This window comes from Acomys russatus, chromosome 3 (genome assembly GCF_903995435.1).
Source record: "Acomys russatus chromosome 3, mAcoRus1.1, whole genome shotgun sequence".
In the NCBI taxonomy this organism is placed as follows: Eukaryota; Metazoa; Chordata; class Mammalia; order Rodentia; family Muridae; genus Acomys; species Acomys russatus.
Window position 1 is genome coordinate 44022240 of NC_067139.1, and position 19170 is coordinate 44041409.

A 19170-nucleotide genomic window follows, 5' to 3' on the forward strand; every position below is an offset into this window, starting at 1 on the left:
TTCTGGGTGCCAAAAGAAAGCAGGCTGAGCAAGCCATGGTCAGTCAGCAGCACTCCTTCATCTTATGCTACAGTTCCTGCCTCCAGCTTCCAGCCTTGATCTTTGGCCCTGACTTCCCTGGGTGATGGAGTATAAACTATAAACTATAAACTATAAGATAAAACAAAACCCTTTCTTCCCTAAGTTGCTTTTGTTTATGGCTTTATCACAGCAAGAGAAAGTCTAACTAACACACTGGTATTGGATTACCTAAGGACTGACATTGGAATACAGATAATTTGAAAGCTCTCTAAGTCTATGTTTTTCTGGTAAAATAGAGATTAAACTTTTGTGAAGGTTGTTATAGGGACACATGAGTATATACATATATTATAAATGAGACAATGTGTATTATAATCCCGCTGTTCTCATTGTCATCAGTGGATCAGGAATTTCAGTAGCCTGCTAGAAATGAAAATTTTCAGGCCTAAGCCTAAACTTGAACCTGTATGTTTATAAAATATCCAGGTAACTATATATATTATAAATTTCAAGTTAATATATGAATACTAGAAATAGTCATGAATATAGTTTCTGTGGTGAGTGATGGCCATAAGTTTTGCATGTGCATTCTGCACATTGGCTTGAGGTTGTTTTGTTGCTCTTAGTCGGGAAACAGGACCTTGATGTGTAGCTGAGTGAGGTGTTGGTGGAGGGAGCTGAGTTCGAGAACACTCTGCAGGACTGCATGTCCATCTAGCTTTGCATGACACAATTTTATACCAAGGAGTACATGTTGACTCTGGTCTAGGTGAATATATCCCATAGAATTCCAAAGACAGTGACGGTTCCAACCCGGAATTTAATTTTCTTCCCCCTAATCTGTACTTAGACAGTGAGTGGTACATCTAGCCACCTGAGCTGGCAGCTTTTACATCATCTAAGACCCTTTTCTTCACAGGATCTTGGTGACTCTGTTGCCTATCAACTCTTTTTTCAAGTCCCATCTAGCCTATCTTCAAATTTCACCACCGTCAAACGTTTCTTTATGTCCTGACCCAAGTGACCCCACACAGCCACGTCCTTTCTTCAAAGCCCGGAGAAAATAGTTACATCATTCTCTCTCCCACTGTAAGTTTTTCCCTCATGTGTTTTCCTCCTGCCTAAACTGGCCCCTGTGCACTCTGCAACCACAGCTGGTCCCTCTTGGCCTCCCTCACTCTGCAGCAGCTGTACTGGTATTCTTCATCTTGAATATGCTGCATACCATCCTGCCTTGAAAATGCTGCTCTCCTGCCTTGATTTTTTTTCCCTCTCTTTTAAATTTTGAGTTCACGCTCATCCTCTGAGTCCCACCTAATTCTCTGTCTCTTCTGAGGCGACTTTGGGTTTCACTACATAAAGAAGTCCCTTGTTCAGTCTCTATTTAAGTCTCATATTGCTTTCCTTTATGACCTTTTATTACAAATTACAATTAGTTTGCATATTGGCCTTTATATTTCTGTCTACTTCCTCTTAGAATAGTAGGGTTCTTGTCTGTGTCGTGCCCCACTGCATTTCTAGTTTCTAACGCAATGTCTGGCATTGCATGGATGCTTAATGTATGTGCTTTGTGATGACTTACTACCTGATTGAATGGTGTATGCATGAAAGAATTTACTTCTTTGCATAATGGAATGGCCACTTAATTATGTAACTGCTATCTGGAATTTACCTCCTGCTGAAGTGGGGAAAAAAAAAAGCTATCTCTTTATTGTAAACTTACCATCCTTGCATCACACTGCTAACAATGTGAAATAAAAGAATTACAGGGTTTTTTTTTTCTGCAGTTGTTTGCTTTATATCTCTGCTTCTCCCATGACCTCCATCTATTGGCAAGGGTGGTTCCCTTGCAGCAGTTTCTTTCCTCAGCACCTGGTCCCTGGACTCTCGCCATTGGAAGCCACGGGCAAAACAAGAATGCCCATCGCCTTTAATTAGCACAAAAGGAGTTGCCATTACATACACAGATAGTGCCTCAGAAACAAGGAACAACAACGTAAAGCAGGGCCAGGTTCATGGGAAAGAACGACAAAATGAAAAAGAGTAATTCTCCTGTTTTAACATAGTGTTGCAGTCTGTATGGCCTATTATTATCTGGAGTGTCTTGCCTGCTGAAGGATGCAGAATAGAGAGCTGCTCCTTGCTCCAGCAGTATAGAGAGCAGAAGGGACTGGCTCCCCATCCATCATAATAATTAGTTTGTCATAATTTCTTGCCCTTCTTGGCTCTGCAGTAAAAGATAGAAGAGGCATTCAAAGTTACTCAGGACTAGTTCCCCAAATTTCCTACTCGTTCTTTATGGGAACACACCGCTGTATTTCTCCCCTATTTATTTTATATTTGGCTCATGATAATGAAGTATATTTTGTCTGGTAGTATATAGCTTTAATTTTCATGTTCTACTTGGGAACATCTTGCTGTTTCATTTTGTTTCAGATGTACAGATTATAAAGAGATCCCACGCTTCTTTCTGAACTCACCCATTGAAGTTAATTCTAGTCTCCAGACTAGCATTATGACTTCATGAGCTGACTGCATAATAACACACACTGTATCCCCTACTACCTAAAAAATGTTTCCTTATTTTACCGCTGACGGCCAGGGAACATGGAAAGGAGACGTTTATCCATGTGCCCATTTGACAGGGTGTAGAGCAGAAAGGTCAGCTGACTTGGCCAGGGCTATGCTGCTGAAACAAGGAGGCACTAAGATTTAAACCCAGAGTCCTTATTGTAAAGCACAGCTCCTCTCCATCATTTAAGTACATTCTGCTGGGGTTGGTTTCAGTTGCTATGGGGACAGTGACTAGCAATTCCTTCCCTCCATTGTCATTATGGGTAGGACAAGCTGTCCTTTCTAGGATAGGAAAAGGCAAAGATGGGTGGTGAGACATCATGGGGATGGTGGCCTAGGACAGATGTTCCAGACCTGTAGCATCAGTACCACCAGGGATCTCAGGCCCCATTTCAGACTGCACACCAATGAAGCCTCTGGAGTGAGCATCCAGCCTTAACGCTCCTTCAAAGGCCCCAGCCACCCTCCTCCGGGTGATTCTGATAGAGGCCATAGTTTGAGACAAACTTGCTTAGGCAGAAAATAGAGAAGTGCACATGAATGGGAAGAAGGCCTTGTGAACCCACAGCAGGCTCTGGAGCCAGGCTGGTGGATTCTTATCACGTCTAGCACTTCGTTCACCTACAAAGTACTTAGTGAGCATGTGTGATGTGCCAGGCACAGACCCTGAAGATATAAAGTGGAAAATAACAACCCTTTACTCCGCGGACAGGATGGAGTAACATGGTTGAATGACATCCAGGGAATATTGCTCTGCCCTTTATTTACTGGCTGGCAGAAGAAGACTGTTGTACTGATGATGTCTGTTCACCATGTTTCCACTGACTGCGAAACTTAAAACCCTTAGTTCGATGGAGTTAACATGCCCTACTTCTCACCACATACTCTGTTGCCTGGTGCTATGGACAAGCTAATGGTATTAGTTACCTTAGCTATGATCATGAATATTAAATATAAGTAAACATGCCATTTCCTAAACTGAGACGTGTAGACATCACCCATGTGTTTAAAGTAGAAGCCCAGCATACCCAACTTGGAAACAACTCGAGGAGTCATAGACCCAGGTAAGTGACACCTGTTGCTGAAACATCCAGTTTGGGGTATCATTGGGACCAATGAGGCAATATTAACCCAATCCATGTGTGAATGAACACATCCCTCTTGTTGTTGTCTCTGAATCTTCTCATAGAAAGCCAGGGCTCAGAGATGATGTCAAACTGCACAGCACTTGTTTAAGGATACCTTAGATTTAAAACTGGCCCAGTGGCTCCAGGAAGACACATGGGTGTTTCTGTATGTTTCTTCAGGTCTTCACCTCACCTAATGTAAAACTGTTGGTGCTATGTTCAAAGCCTGACTCAAACTTTGGATCCTCAAAGCTCCCCAGTTGGGTCAGCTTGAGTAAACTTCACTAGTGAAACACCTGGCACCCCCTACAGCCCTATCATGGCAAGTTTAATGACGCTAGCTTCCTTAGAAGCAAATTCTACTTCCCTTATGCTAATCTTACTAGCTCCTACCTTCCTCACACTCAGTGCAAACCATGATGAAAACTACATTAGAAAAGGGTGTGGGTGGACATCAGTCATGGACCTCCTGTCCCATCCCAACGTAAACACTGTTTAGTGGCCTTGGTGAGTATGCTGAAGTAGGCAGTAAACAGCAAATGGACTTGTCGGCATTACAACAGAAATGGTGAGAAATGTCGGGAGGAAGGGAGGAAGAAAGAAGATGGAAAGCAAAGAAGGGGAAAGACAGGTGGAAGGGTTTAAACCTACAGAGTCCAGAGTCTACACAGAGATGGGGCTGTCTGAAGAAAAGTTATCCCACTGCCTCTTTGTCATGGTATGAATACTCTGTGGTCTGCTGTGGCCCAGGGGGCCCAGGGGGCCTTTAAAGACAATGCGGAGATCAGTCTTCATTTGTTTATTTTTATGGACCCTGCACATCTTTCATGATAGCCATTCTGCCCATGATGGTCACATATACACCTCTACTGTCCTCTTGACTTGGAGCTTTTAGAACCATGTGTTGAGGACACATTATTTTCCACGGTGCTCTTGTTTCACAGTCAGTAGGGATCATGATATTTGCACAAAGTAGTGGAGTTATGTACTGGGGCTCAGTTCTACTTCTTGGGGGCAAAATAGACCCAGCGGGGTGTCATTTTCCTAATGTTCTCTACTGATTATAAGATACAACACTGCCTCCTTTTAATCTCCTCTTGATGATAAAATACTACCAAGCTAAAATTTACTAGAGTTTGCTTTTGTTTGGTTTGGTTTTCTTCCTAGTCTTCTAGCCTGCCTCTCTCTAATAAGAAGAATTCTTTGGAGGAGAAACTTCATCTTTCAGCTGCTCTAAATTTAAAGAACTCAGACTCCCTTGCTCAGTTAATTAAATTTTCAGTAATCTCTTCAAAAATATTTATGGACTTATTTTCACTTTACCATTCTCCTTATCTTTCTGTCAAAAAGCAGTAAATGCAGTCTCATGCACATTACCGCACATGACAGTTATTTACAGATTAAAGTGATTGATTTCCTAATAATCATTTAATATGATGATTTTCTTGGCACACAGCACCCAAGACCCCATGGTTTGTCTTGCTCATATGTGTTATAATATGTTATTGTCTCATGCAGTTGTGCTGAGATCCATAGCTCATTTGGATTTGGCAGAGAAACTAAAAATTGTGAGTTTCCTTTCTGCTTGTAGCTAAAAGTCAAAGCTTTAGTCATGCTGTGTACAATCCATGAATTTTCAAAGTCAAAACCAGATTGAAAGTTCCATTGTGAGGAAAATGCAGGCTATATAGATGTCCAGTTTTATGACAGGAAGTTATCCAGTTGAGAAATCAGCTGGCTTCTGCAATAATGGTACTGAATACTATGTGGCATTTATAACACTTCACAGCCCGTTTGTGGTACCCACAGCATCTGGTACATCTGCAACGTGCATGCCTATAGGATCTGGTAAATCTGCAATGTGTGTCAGAATATTAGGTTTTCTTACAGAATCTCAGCATCTTCCTGTGTTAGTCATTTTCCTCGTTGCTGTGAAATGCCTGACAGCAGCAACTCAAGGGAGGAAAGGTTTATTTGGCTCACAGTTTGAGGTACACACCATCCTGGAACTAGTTGTGCAGCATCTGGAGTCTAGAGTGAGGGAGGATGGATGCTGTTGAGCTCACTGTATCCGCTTTATTTAGTCTGGGACCACAGCCTGTGAAATGATGCCTCCCACAGATAGATGAGTTTTCCTACTTCAATTAACCTAATCAAGAAACTCCATCACAAGTTCAGAGGTTTCTCTCCTAGATGGACCCAAATCCTGTCAAGGTGACAGCATTACCCATTGGCCTTATGGAGACAAATTATCACCATCTCCATGTTATGAAGAAGAAACTAAACCTCAGAAAGGATGAACAATTGCCCTCAGGTCAGCCAGATAGCGAACAGAAGAGCCTGGCCTATAAATACACATCACCTGCTAGTAAATGCATGTGCACTCAAAATCTGATATGAAAAACTAGCATTAGAAGCAATATCACTTATATTAATTGTATTATATTATATTAATTATATTATTTCCATGTTGCAAAACAGGTGAAGTCTAGACTTTCAGATTCAACTTCTTTGTGAAAATATTTAATATTATGCATTCCAAAGAACATAAAAAACTGAAAAACAGAGACGGCATACCCTAATAGGTATCAAACACTGCAAGAAGGAAAAGCTAGAAAAGTGGCGCTGATAGGTAGACCAAGACAGAGAGACTCCACTACCACCTCCAAATAGACCCATAAATAAATGGAAACTTTGCACATGAAAAGTTAATTTTTAAATTTAAAATGGAAAGGGAAGGGATGGAATAATTATTCAGCAAGTGATGGAAGAAAATATACTCACCGTGGAAGAACTGGGCCCAGATTACTTACGAAAATAGTGGATGAGAAATTTTAATATTTAAAAATTACGTATTGAAAATTTTGTTGTCACCCAGCACGCTCTCTTGATAGTGAATTGCGTCTGAGCTGTAAATAGGAAATGTTTTTCACCCATCTGAGGAAGGACATTCATTCCCTCTGTAGACACAACCATATTAATTTTATGCTTCATCTCTAAGAGTTTGCTGAGGATTAGGCTTCAGGTATGGTTTATCTGCACATCTCCCACTCTCTGGTCCCCTTGGTGTTCAGAGATGTGTACTTGGTAGAAGCTGGTTTGAGGAGCAGTTGGAGGGGGGAGTACAAGGGTTTACTACAGAGGAAAGCAGGGGTAATGCCCCATGGTGCCCAGCAGCCTTTCCTAGGGCTGAGCTAAGTGGCTCTGGTCTGTGTTCCCATGTAGCAAGGAATTGCTGACTACACTGTGGATGCTCACTATTGTTCTTTGATGAGTTTCATAAAACAGGGCACTTGTCTATTTTGCTCATGTCTACTGTTATCTCTGTTTGGGCAAGCCTGGTCTTTCACAGTGCTTTATAATGTATAAATATGGTTTGAGGCCTCCCGGACAGGTTAAGGAAGTTTGCAGGGAGTGGGGGGGGGGGGTGGGGTGGGGTGGAGTGGGGGGCGGGGACAAAAATTTCAATATGGAGATTATGGGCTTGTAGCTTCTGAGGAGATCCATATAAATCAGGAAACCAATTATGGGAAGGTCCAGATGTTTTAGCTCAAGGCATGTAGAAAAAAAATACCATACTCAAAACAAACAAACAAATAAACAAACAAACAAAAAACCTAGCTCACTCACGCACTTTTGCATTAGTCACTTGTTTTGTAGCTGCAATAAAATACCACACAGAAGCAACTTGGGGAAGAAAGGGCTTGTTTTGACTAACAGTTAGAGGGGAAAGTCCTCATGCTTGCGCCATCCTAGGGACAGGGGCCTGAGGCAGTGTATGACAAATTGTGTGCACAATCAGGAAGCAGAGAGATGGAGGTTGGCACCCTGCTCATTTTCTCTGTCTATGCAGCCCAGGACCCTAGCTCATGGCATGGCTGCCCCACACCTAAATTGGCTTTTCTACCTCAATCAATCTAATCTAGGCAATCCCTAGAAGCATCTTCAAAGACTTGCCTCTAGGTGAGTCTAGATTCCAGTGAACACTACCAACCAGCACAGCATTTCTGAGTCCTTCCGGTGTGTGGATCGCTGCCATCTAACTGCTCTGTTTGTCTCCTGCAGTGACATAAAGAGACTGGTGTGGTTTTGTCATAACTCCCTACCCAAGATCACTTACCTCTTAAGGGGCATGCGTAGGACTCAATGCCAAGCCTGCTTCTCATCAGGTGCTGTGCAGAGCTGGGAAGCACTTCCGTGCCCAGCCTCTGATCCTACCCTTTCATCCCTCCCAACCACTTCATTAAAACGATCATTACCCACAGGTTTTAAATGAACAACCTGCTCACACAAAATGCAGTCCTTGCAGTCCTGAGTCCTGTGCATGTGGGAAAGAATTACTGTCCTCGGCCCTGGGTTCCCCTTGATGCTTGTTCGATGTTTCTAATTGTAAAGGGAAGCTTGCAAGATAGATGGCGTTCTCTCCAGTTACCCAGAATGCCACGCTGCTCTCACGCCAACAGGTAGTCTGCACAGAATCAGGATGTCAGGTGTTCCTTCACCCACTGACAATAACTGGCCACATGGAATGGGAATGCTTCAGTAGTCCCACAGCAGCCTGCTCAGGCTCTTGTGCAGGACCAGATGTGGGACTCAACAGCTGAGAATTAATGGCTGCTAACCAAGTGGCCCACTGAAATCAGTGTTCTATGCTTTTAATTCTCAGAGACTGATTGCCTCGTTCTGCAGGAAGTAAGTGGTATTAACCTGGGTAGTAATTACTTGACTTCTGATAATTATGTCTGAATTAAAGGCATTGGCCTAAGCATTCCTTAGTTTTTCATTTTCTGTGTTAGTTAAAAATTTAGAAAATATTCCCAAAGTGGAAAAGTAGAACATTTAGCTCTATTAAAATAATTTGTTTCTGCCATCAGTTTATGTGACACATAAACTAAAGCAAAAAAGAGCTTAAAACTTATTAATAAATGTCAGTGTTAAATTGTGATAAAACATGAGCAGATCACATTCTTTTTCATCAATTTTATGTGTGTGTGTTAAATATGTTTACATGTATGTGCGTTCATATGTGCACACATAGTGTGTGTGTGTGTGTGTGTGTGTGTGTGTGTGTGTGTGTGTGTGTGTGCGCGCGCGCGCCTGAGATCAATATTGGTTGTTTTTCATCTGCCTTGTTTTTCTAAGATAAAGCCCCTCACTAAGAGCTAGATTTTGGCTATTAGGGTAGGCTGGCTGACTGGCCAGTGAGCCAGATCCCTCCTTCTCAACATCCTCAGCACTGAGATTGCCACCATACCCACCTCCTTTACTGCTTCCCCATGTGGGTGCTAGGACTGAACTGGGTCCTTACTTTTACTTTCCTGATGGAACTATCTCCCTCCTCACACTCACTTTCTTACTTGTAAGAAACTAGGAAACTTACCATTTTTTATTTCTTAGAAGCAGTAGAAAAGCCAGTGAGCTTCCTATTTAAGTTAAATTTTGTGTAGCCTGTGGCCATGTTTGTCCTGAAAAACCCAAATAACCATGCTTATTTTAAGCACAAGTAGCACCCTACTGATGTTTCCAATTTACACCAAAGCTCTGTAAAGGATTAGATATAAATGTGGCCACCAAATCCCAAGACATGACCCCCCCCCCCTTTCCTGACAATAAGATTAGTGTAACATATCTATTTGTTTCTGTGGCCTACATGAAAATGAAATATCCTTGGCCTGGTACATAAAAATTAGTAATGTTAAACCCATAAGAAAAGTTATGTGACTTTCTTTCATAAAGGATGCTCCCACTATCCAAGGATCCCCAGCCCCCAACTAGGTGCCACATCTTCAAAGTCTAGTTATTTCAACAGCACTACACTGAGGATTAACCCTCCAACACCTGAACCTTTAAGGGATAGCACAGTCAAACCACGGCAGAGGTATTCTGAGGTAATACCATCTCTTACACAGGGAGTTCAGGGCCCACAGGTTGAAGCTGATCACCACCATGTGGTCCCTTATTTGAAGGCAGATCCTTCAATGAGAAATGTAGGAAGGGAAGAGTAAGCCTTCAGGAAGTAAGAAAGGCCTTCACCCTGAGAAGGTTTGGAGGCTGCTGTGTAGATCTTAAAGAACTTGAGAACTCAGAGAACTCAGGTCTGAGGCCCTTCCTAGCTCCAGCTTGGACCTGTAAAGGCATTCATTCCCTCAGAGTCTGCACTCCTTGTAAAGTTCCAATCCAAAGAGCAGTATGTCATGTTATGAGTTAGCCATTTTACAGCACAGAACATAAGAACTGTCTCTACACCTTGGAACACTCAGCCCTACATGGGGTATCTCCATCAAATCCATCCCCCAGAATTTAGGAAACTACTCAGAAGAGAGGGCAGAAAGAGTATAAGAGCCAGAGGAGGTGGAAGGCACCGAGAAAACAAGTCCCTCTAAGCCAACACGAACAAAGCTCAAATGAACTCATAGAGACTGAAGCATTAAGCACAGGGCCTGCGCAGGGCTCCACCAGATCCTCTGCACACAGGGCGGCTTCCCCTTTAGTGTTTCCATGGGATTTCTGAGTGTGCAAACAAGTTGCTCTCTCATTCTTGTTCTTTCTCTTGGGCTCTTTTCCTTCTGTTGATTTGTCCTCTCCAACTTTGATGTGATAGTTTTTGCTTTATTTTATTATATTTTATTTTGTTATATTTTGAAAAATGAATAAATGAATGAAAACCTAGCCACTTGGGCAAATGTTAACAACCAAAAACTGTCATTTATACCTGCTGGGAAAGGAAAACTCAGTGTTTTCCAGTGGAGTGGCATGGTCTAGATCAGCCCCTCTAGGGCAGGCCCCACGTTCAGGACTAGTTGACAAACATCTGATGGACTCCATGGGATTTTGTTGTCGTTGTTTGTTTGATGTGCTTTTACTTGGATACAGTTTTTTCTTCTTGGGTGTTTTTTTACTTTGTTTTCTTGTTTGGGGGGTTGTTGTTTTATTAGGGTTTTGTTTGTTTCTTGAGAAAGAACTTGAAGTTAGGTGGGTAGGAAAAATGTAATATTGGATAGTGTTTTAAATAATAAAAGTAAAAAGTGAATTGTCTCTATAAAATCCCATGGGGAGATACTCAGCGACGAGAGAACCTTGAATGAGTATTAGAGTCAGTGTGGCTAATGTCTGCTGTCTGTCCATGATGCCAGATATCTTAAGCAAATCTCACCTAACAGGGATTGTGGAAAAACTTTCAAACCTCCTTGGACCACAATACCTTCAAGAGGGAGTGGCATCAGGACTGTCCCTTTGACAAGATTGTGAGAATCAAAGGTAGTCATACAAATATGGTTGCATTTCAACTGCAAACATTCAGCTGTATTGCAGGGATGATGCAGGCATCGCCTTGGAAAAGTTAGTGGGAGTTGATCAACACATGGCAGTCCAAAATCTTAGTGCTGTGAGATGGGTATCACAGAGAAGTGGCCTTCTGTGGAAGACACCCAGGGATCCAACTCGGCCACCTTTGGAGTCTGTGTATACACTGATTGTTGGGTATTTTCAGATTTTTAGATAACCTAATAGAAGGTCGATGTCAGGGGCCAAATATACCTCTTCTTATTCTAATCTACTAGGAGTTGTCTTCTCAGCAGAGACAACAGATAACAAGAATGCATGTTAGCGGGGATGTCAAAGTTAAATAATATTAATAGTGCTAAATAGTTGATCATGAATAAATTAAGTAGCCATACAACTCAAATAATCTTCCCTCAAGGGTGAGACAGCACTAATTTTGATACATGTTGATAAACACAAGGCATAAAACCATAGACTCCAGAGTTACCCAGTTCACTGCAGGTGTTATCAATAAGTCAATATAACTTATCTGATAGCCCACACATAGCTTTCTAGATTGTTTTATTTACTTGAACCAAAAGCTACCCTTTTATCCAGGCATAGTTGAGAAAATTACACACAAGACACTCTTTTGGGCACAACGAATGCCTTAGGATGAATTCCATAACTGCAGATCCAACATAGGATTAGCTTGGTAATAATATTAAAATATTGCTTTAATAATGCTTTGAAGATGTCTGCCCTAGAAATACATCCACATGGCTCATGGGTAAGCTTGTGTGAGTGCAAAGAGGGAAGTGCCTTTGGGAACTACAAGGCCTCATGTTTAGTGTGAACACACCAGGATCAGCACCCTGTAGTGGGTCTGTGTTTTGTCCCCTTTCTAAGTATGTTGCAGTGTGTTGAAAACCATATAAAGTACAATAGAAATGCCAGGGCCTCACACCAGGCATGTGTCTGGCATTTGCTGCACCTCAGCAACAGCTCCCCTGCAAATGGTGCCATGCACCTGGCACCGTGCCCACTCTGTTTCTGAACCTCATCCCACCACAAGTCAGCAATCTTGTTCTCATTTTGAAAATGTGCTAACAGAAGGTAAGGTAAATGAAATCATTCCAATGGAAATGCTGGGTCTCGATTCTGGGCCTGTTCAACTAGAAAGCAGTTGGTATTATTTTACACATGGAAAAAGGAGAGACGTATGAAGTGATATTTAATAATCCAAGGACACTTGGAATTCAATGGTAGATTTCACAGACTTTTAGGCCTAGAAGGGAATCAGAGTAGGAGGAATCTTGTTTTCCATTTATGTATCTGAACTTCTTTTCATGCCTGGCTGTGTTCTCCTTACTGATCTGAAGCAGGGGTCAGTGAGCTGCATCCAATGGGCAGAATTTCGTCTACTTTCTCTTGTTCTAAACAAGGCTTTATTACAGCAGAATCCCATTCATCTATTCATGTGCTGTCTGTGGCATCTTTTAGGCTATAGCATCAGAACTGAATCATTTTGGCAGAGCTGCCTAACTCCCCGAATGCCATCCTCTGTCCCTCACTAGACTAACTTTATGGGACTACATGGCTCAGAGTCCCAGGAGACTTTATAAGCCTGAATAAGAAAGGACGATCGAAACTCTGAAAGAGACAGACTCTGCTTTGCATGGCTGCATCTATAAGCCTCACTGTTCGGATGTATAAAACAGATCTTTACCCACTAAGGCACATTTGCATCACAACTGGCTGGGGAAAGTGGTAGTTGAGATGTAATGAGCAGCAGTCAGTTGTTTCTTCAGATGGATAAACCAGACTAAGCAGGTTTTGTACACTGTCTTCCTTAAAACTCAGATTAACCCGATGATAAGGCTGCTTGTTGTAAAGGAGGGTAGGAGACGGGACATGTGAGAAGGACCAATGAATAGCATTGTCTTATGCTAGGCAGTATACGCTCATTCTGTAAGCTGGCCCAGGGGTGTCATGATATAGGGAAAATTTAAGACCAACACTCCACCCCCTTTCTAGCCTAATTCAGGGTAAGAAGTAGAAAGGAGTTGCGGGCGGGCGGGGGGTGGGTTGGGGGGAGAGGAGGGGCGGGTGACAGGGAAGCAAAAATAGGTTGTCCTATGCATTTCCCTGGCTTGCCTTGGAGGAAACAAAGGTGATCATATCATGCAAACGTTGGTTTAATGGGAGGATGGACAGTTGCTCCTCCTGTTGACCTAGGGGCATCGGCAAGCATTTTATTTTTTTAGGGATGCTCCATCATAGAGCATTTGGGTAGTAGCAGAGTCACTTTGTAGCTTCAGTTTCTCTGGTGTGATGATGTGAACTTTGAATGAGACCCATGGCCCAGCTCTGCCTTGCCTAGCCTAGGAAACAGGAAGGAGATACAGTGGAGATTTGAGTCCGTAGAAGAACACAGGAGAGGCCAAGGCAGCCAGGGAGTCGAAGTGGACTTGGCCATTGTTCAAGCTCAGGGAAAGGCTCAACTCCAGCTGTGAGTGACAGCATGCCACAAGGACCAGGGAACCAAGGGCTTGTCCCTGGAGACTTGAAGATCCCACAGCCAAAGAAGCTGAGTTCTGGCGCTGCCTGATGTCACTGTTTCTCCTCATCACTGACACAGGATGTTTACTCCAAGAGAGTGATAGGAGGCTGCTGAGGCTCTAAGCAGGCCTACAAAGTGCGATGAGTTACATGGCTTATGTTTTAAATTCAGTGCAGTTCCAAAGATAGTGCGCACTTAATTTCCTTATCAACACTCCTGCCCCTGTCACAGTTCCCATCACTAGTGAATGGGAGTGAGAAAGGTAAGGTAATTTTTGTGCAAAATTGTACATAAGGTGATTGCTGCATTTGTATTTCTGGCACTCTTCATATAACTTTTCTATTTGTTGATTTTTCTTCATAACAAAATATTGAAAACTGTAGAGCTTTGATGAAGTAGAGAGAGTATACAGAGTGACTACGTATTATTGACATGAACAAAAGCCTGTCAAGGACCCCATGGGCTGAGACTCACAGGAATGGCAAGACTGTCCCCTGATGTGAACAAGAGCATTGACAAGGTGGATAGAAAGCATCAAGTCTGGGTGACTACACTCTGGGACTGTGCCTTGCAGAGATTAGCTAGCCCACAATTTTGTTCACCCTGTTGTACATAGTAACTTCCCTGCCTTCCTGGGGCTCTGCTAAATCTCCACTAGAGCATATGGCCTTCTCAACCCCAGCTCCTTTCCCTATTGCTCCAGAAAGGCCAATGCCAACAATATGCAGGCCAGACCAAACAATAGCGAGCCTCCCTCACTTCAACTCCCTTTTCTTAGTTTGTTGTTCTTTCTATTAGCGCTGGCGTACAGGTGTGAGTGTCAGGAAACTGCACACTGTGGTTAAAGTAATGAGCCTTTCTGCACAGATATTGATGGCTTCTTTCTGTATTTGGGATCCAAAAGCCTCACTTCTAACACTTGTGTATTTGCACAGGCCCGTTCACTGTACTGCTGTTTATAATACCCTTAAATTGGAAATTGTCATTTCTATCATAAGAGTGAATAAATAGTGTATTATAAAATGTTATGCAGGCTAAAAGAATCTTGTGTGCAATTTTCTTATTTGACTATTGACGTGGTTAGCAAAATATTAGAAAGGAAAGCAAAAACAAATCACTCAATATTGTACCATTAAGAAATAGTCAGGAAAATAAAAAGACAGGCATGCTAATATGAGTGTGGAAACTTTAAACAAATCTCACAAGAGAGAATAAACACATGGCTCCTAACAGAAAATGTGTTTAGCCTATAAATAATTTAGGAAATGAAAACTGGAATCACAGTATGATGGGTGCCTTAGTACCCAACCTAGAGGACTAAAATAAAAGTGGACAATAGTGTTAAGTTGAGCAAATTCCAACAGCTACTTAAAAAAAAAAAAAGCAGCTTGCCATTAAATGACAATGCAAGGAGCTTATGATTAGCAAGTGATCCCTAGGAATGTCCCCTAAAGAGGTTTGTGTGTATATATGTTGTGTGTACTAGGATACATAGACATAGACATTTATATGCAAGCATGTTCAAATAGTAAAAAAAAAAAAAAAAAAAAAAAAAAAAAAAAATAGCAGCAACTCAAATAATCATTGCGAGAGTTTATATCTTGAATGCTCTCCTAAAACTCAAGTGTGAAAACTTGGTGCTACTATAACTTAACTGACAGGGCCAGGAGAGAGTCTTCTGGCTACCAGGGCTTGCCCTTGAAGGGAACTGTGGGACTCTGGCTTTGTTGCCTTCCTTTCTTTTAACTTTCTGGCTATGAGATAAAAGGCTTGGCTCTGCTGTGTGCTCTTTGCCTTCCCACTACCCTCACCTGAGGTGGAAAAGCCTTTGGGGCAACTGAGCATGGGCTAGCAGCCCTGACATCATGAGCAGAATGAAGGCCCTCTCTTTGCTAGGTTGATCATAAGAGGTATGCCTCAGGGTTACTGGAAACAAGCACGCTCACAACATGGTAAGTGAGCCGCAAGCACAGCTTACAACAGACTGTATATTTATTTATAATCATTCTTTGGATTTGGAAATTATGCTAAAATTATATCATTTCTCCTCTTCCCTTTCCTCCCTCTAACTCCTTCCATGCCATACCCCCTTGTTTTCTCTCAGTTCATGGCTTCTGTTTTTACTTGTGGTGATAGTATGCATATATGTCATATTTTTCTCTCTCTCTCTCTCTCTCTCTCTCTCTCTCTCTCATCTATCTATCTATCTATCTATCTATCTATCTATCTATCTGTCTGTCTGTCTGTCTATCTGTCTATCTATTCCTAAATACAAACTGCTCAGTCTGTGTAGTATCAACTATATTTATATGATCTCAGGGCTGACTACTTGGTATTGAATAACCGATGGAGGGGCTCTTCCTTGAGGAAAAAGTGTTTCTCCTTTCTTAGCATTCTCTATTTGCTGAAGTCCTTTGTCTAGGGTTGAGGTTCGAGAGCATTTCCCTTCTGTGATAACATGTCAACTGGTATAGCTGTTGTAAGGTCTGGTTTAGGCAGTCATGGATGAGAATTCATGAGTGTAGCTTCTGACTTTCTAGCAGACACATTTTCACAGCAAACTTCCTGATCCTCTGGCTCTTATAACCCTCCTGCCTGCTGTTCTGCAATGGTTACCGAGCCTCAGGTGTAGGAACTGTTTTATAGAGCTTATCAGTTGGGACTGGCCACCATGTGATCTCTTGTTCTCTACATTTTGATAGGTTTTACTTTTGTGTAATTGTCTCTGTGTGTCACAGAGTATTATACTGCAAGGAAGTGGAAAAATTACAACCTCAAGAAACAACCTAGTAAACCTTAGATGGCATATAATAAAAAAGGCAGGGAACAGAGGCATTCGAGTCCTCTGGGGCAGGAGTTAAAGGTAGGTGTGAGCCACCCAGTGTGGTGGGTGGGAACTATCTCTCTCATCCCAGGAGTGCATTTTAACTAGTGTCTTTTATATATCTACTGACCTCTGTATATTATTTACTTCTGTGATCCTGTTGATATCAGTTACATGAATCATGAGTCACACCAGTTGGTTTATTAATATTGAACTAACTTTTCACTCCTGGTACAACTTTGACTTTATAAGAGGGTTTTGTTACTTTTATATTTGGTAGTACTGTGTTCTATTTGATAATACTCTTTTAACATTAGCATACAGTTTATTAGATGTTATTATGATATCTTAAAAGTGTTTAGTAAATTCTCTTTCCTTTTCATTGTTCCTACTTCCAGCTCATTGCTCATTTTCTCCCCTAAGCCTCATTGCCTCCAGTGTCAGATACTGGGGAACATTATATATATATATATAAAATTTTATTTGTAAAAATTATAATGACATCATTTTGTGCCTCCAAATCCTCCCATGTGCTCTCTTGGTCTTGCTCAACTTTCTGGCTTCCTTTTCCTTAGTTGTTGTTATATATTCATCATCCTGTACATACATATGCACAAGTGCATATCCATTCCACCTGCACATTCAATATATATCACACACACACACACGTACACATGTACATCATATACATTCCCCTAAAGGCATGCTTTCTATGTCTAGATTTGTCTATGAGTAGTTTGTTTGGTAACATCTTTAGGAAACAGTTTGTTGTCAACAAATGAGTTAGGAGACTGTTTCATACACTTTTTGAAAAGATTTCCCATTGGAACTGGGAGATGGCGATGCACACCTTTAATCCTAGCACTGGGGAGGCAGAGGCTGGCAGATCTCTGTGAGTTCAAGGCCAGCCTGGTCTATTGAGCGAGTTCCAGGACAGCCAAGGCTACAGAGAGAGAGAGAGAGAGGTGGGGCGGGGGATGGGGGATGGGAAGAACCAAACCAAAGCAGACCAAAACAAATCTTTTGATCCTTGAATTATTAGTTGGAAGCAAAATACATTTTGTTTTGCTGGAAAAAAAAAAAACCCACAGTATGATTAATTCTAAGCTATTAGAATTTTGCTGTTTACTTTATAAATATCTTTACACTTTCCAGGTGGCTTTGTTGGTGATTTCCAATTCATTTTTTGTCAGAGAACATGTCCTCGTTGGATCTTATTACATTTTTTAAAGACTTATTTAATGGCCTGGAATCTAGGAAATCTTTCAAGTGCGATTGGAACGAAGTTATACTCTGCTCTCTGTGGTTTGTGTGTACAGATCAAGTTGGTTCATAGTGTGGCTCTATTTTTCTAATATTTCTTATGACTTATCCCACGAATGACAGAAAACACTGTTGACATTGCCAACCCTAGCCATGGATTTAGCTCTCTCTGTAGTTACTCCTTCTTGGTCAGGGTTGCACTGTCGTTGTGTGTGTACACACAGGCTTCAGGAAATCAGTCTCTTAGTTTTTTTGCAGCATCCTTTATTCTAGATTATCTTCCTTGCTCTGAGGTACTCATCTGTCATTACATTAGTTCCTTAATACTTAATAAACCTCTCCCCTCTTTGAGTCTACATGTAAGGTTGTTTTCTTAATATCTGGTCTTGCTTATCTACTCTATAAATCTCTGTCAATCCAATACTTTAACCATTGAAATATTATATAATAACCATGTTTGGGCTTAAATCTACTTCTGTCTTGATGTGTGGATGATTTTTTCTATTATGTTTGGATTATTTTAGACTGAGTGTTTATACCTTTTATGAAACCGAAGTCAATATTTAGTTTTATTTCTCATTTTAGTTCATTATGTTTTATCAGTTGCTTTGGAACTTGATATGTTTTAAACTTGTATTGTACATATGGTGGGTAGGGTTTAACAGCACATCAACAATACCATTTGACTCCTCATGCTTTGTGTTGCTTTTATATAAATTTTATTTTCATATTTTACCTAATCATATATTTCTATTAGTTTGCTTTCAGAGAATTAAAGTAGAGGGCAAGCTGCTAAATCTGCACTGATGCTTCTTATTTCCAGCCTCCCTCCCCCACCCTCCCCCCATACAGATCTGTTTTCATGTGACATCTCTATTCTTCCTCCTAAAATTCTTTTACCCTCTTTGGAAGTGTGAGTCTGCTGGTTAAAGATTCAGATTTTGTCTGAAAGCTTTCTTTTGCTTTTTTAAATAAAAGATATGGTCACTAGTTATAAATTACAGCCAGGTAGAGTTTATTTTTCCTCCCATTAAAAAATAGATTTCTACTGTTTTCAGCATCCATAGGCTTATAATTTTGCAACTATACTCTTGCAAACTTTTGCAGCTCGTGTTCCCCTAGCCCCATCTAAGGCTTCTATAACGCATGCTTTAGAAAAACTCTTGTTACTCCAAGTTCTGAAGACAATTTAATTTTTATTTAATTCCCTCTGTGACCCCTTGTACCAATAACTGTATATTCTAATACTGTTTTCAGTAGTACTTGTGTTTTCTTCTGGAGGGTTAAATCAGCTGTTAAAATCCATGCAGAATTCTCTTGTTTGACTCTATTGTTATCTATAACAATCAGTTGTTACACTTGATTGTTTCATGTGGTCCATTTCTCTCATTACTAAAACCATGTGTTTAATCACTGTTTAAACTCAGTTCTTTATCTGTGGCATCCAGCATCTCTGGGTTGTCTGGTTTGATTCTCTTGACTGAGCTTTTTTCTGGTCATAGATCATTTCTCTTGATTCTTATCCTGTCTTGTACTGT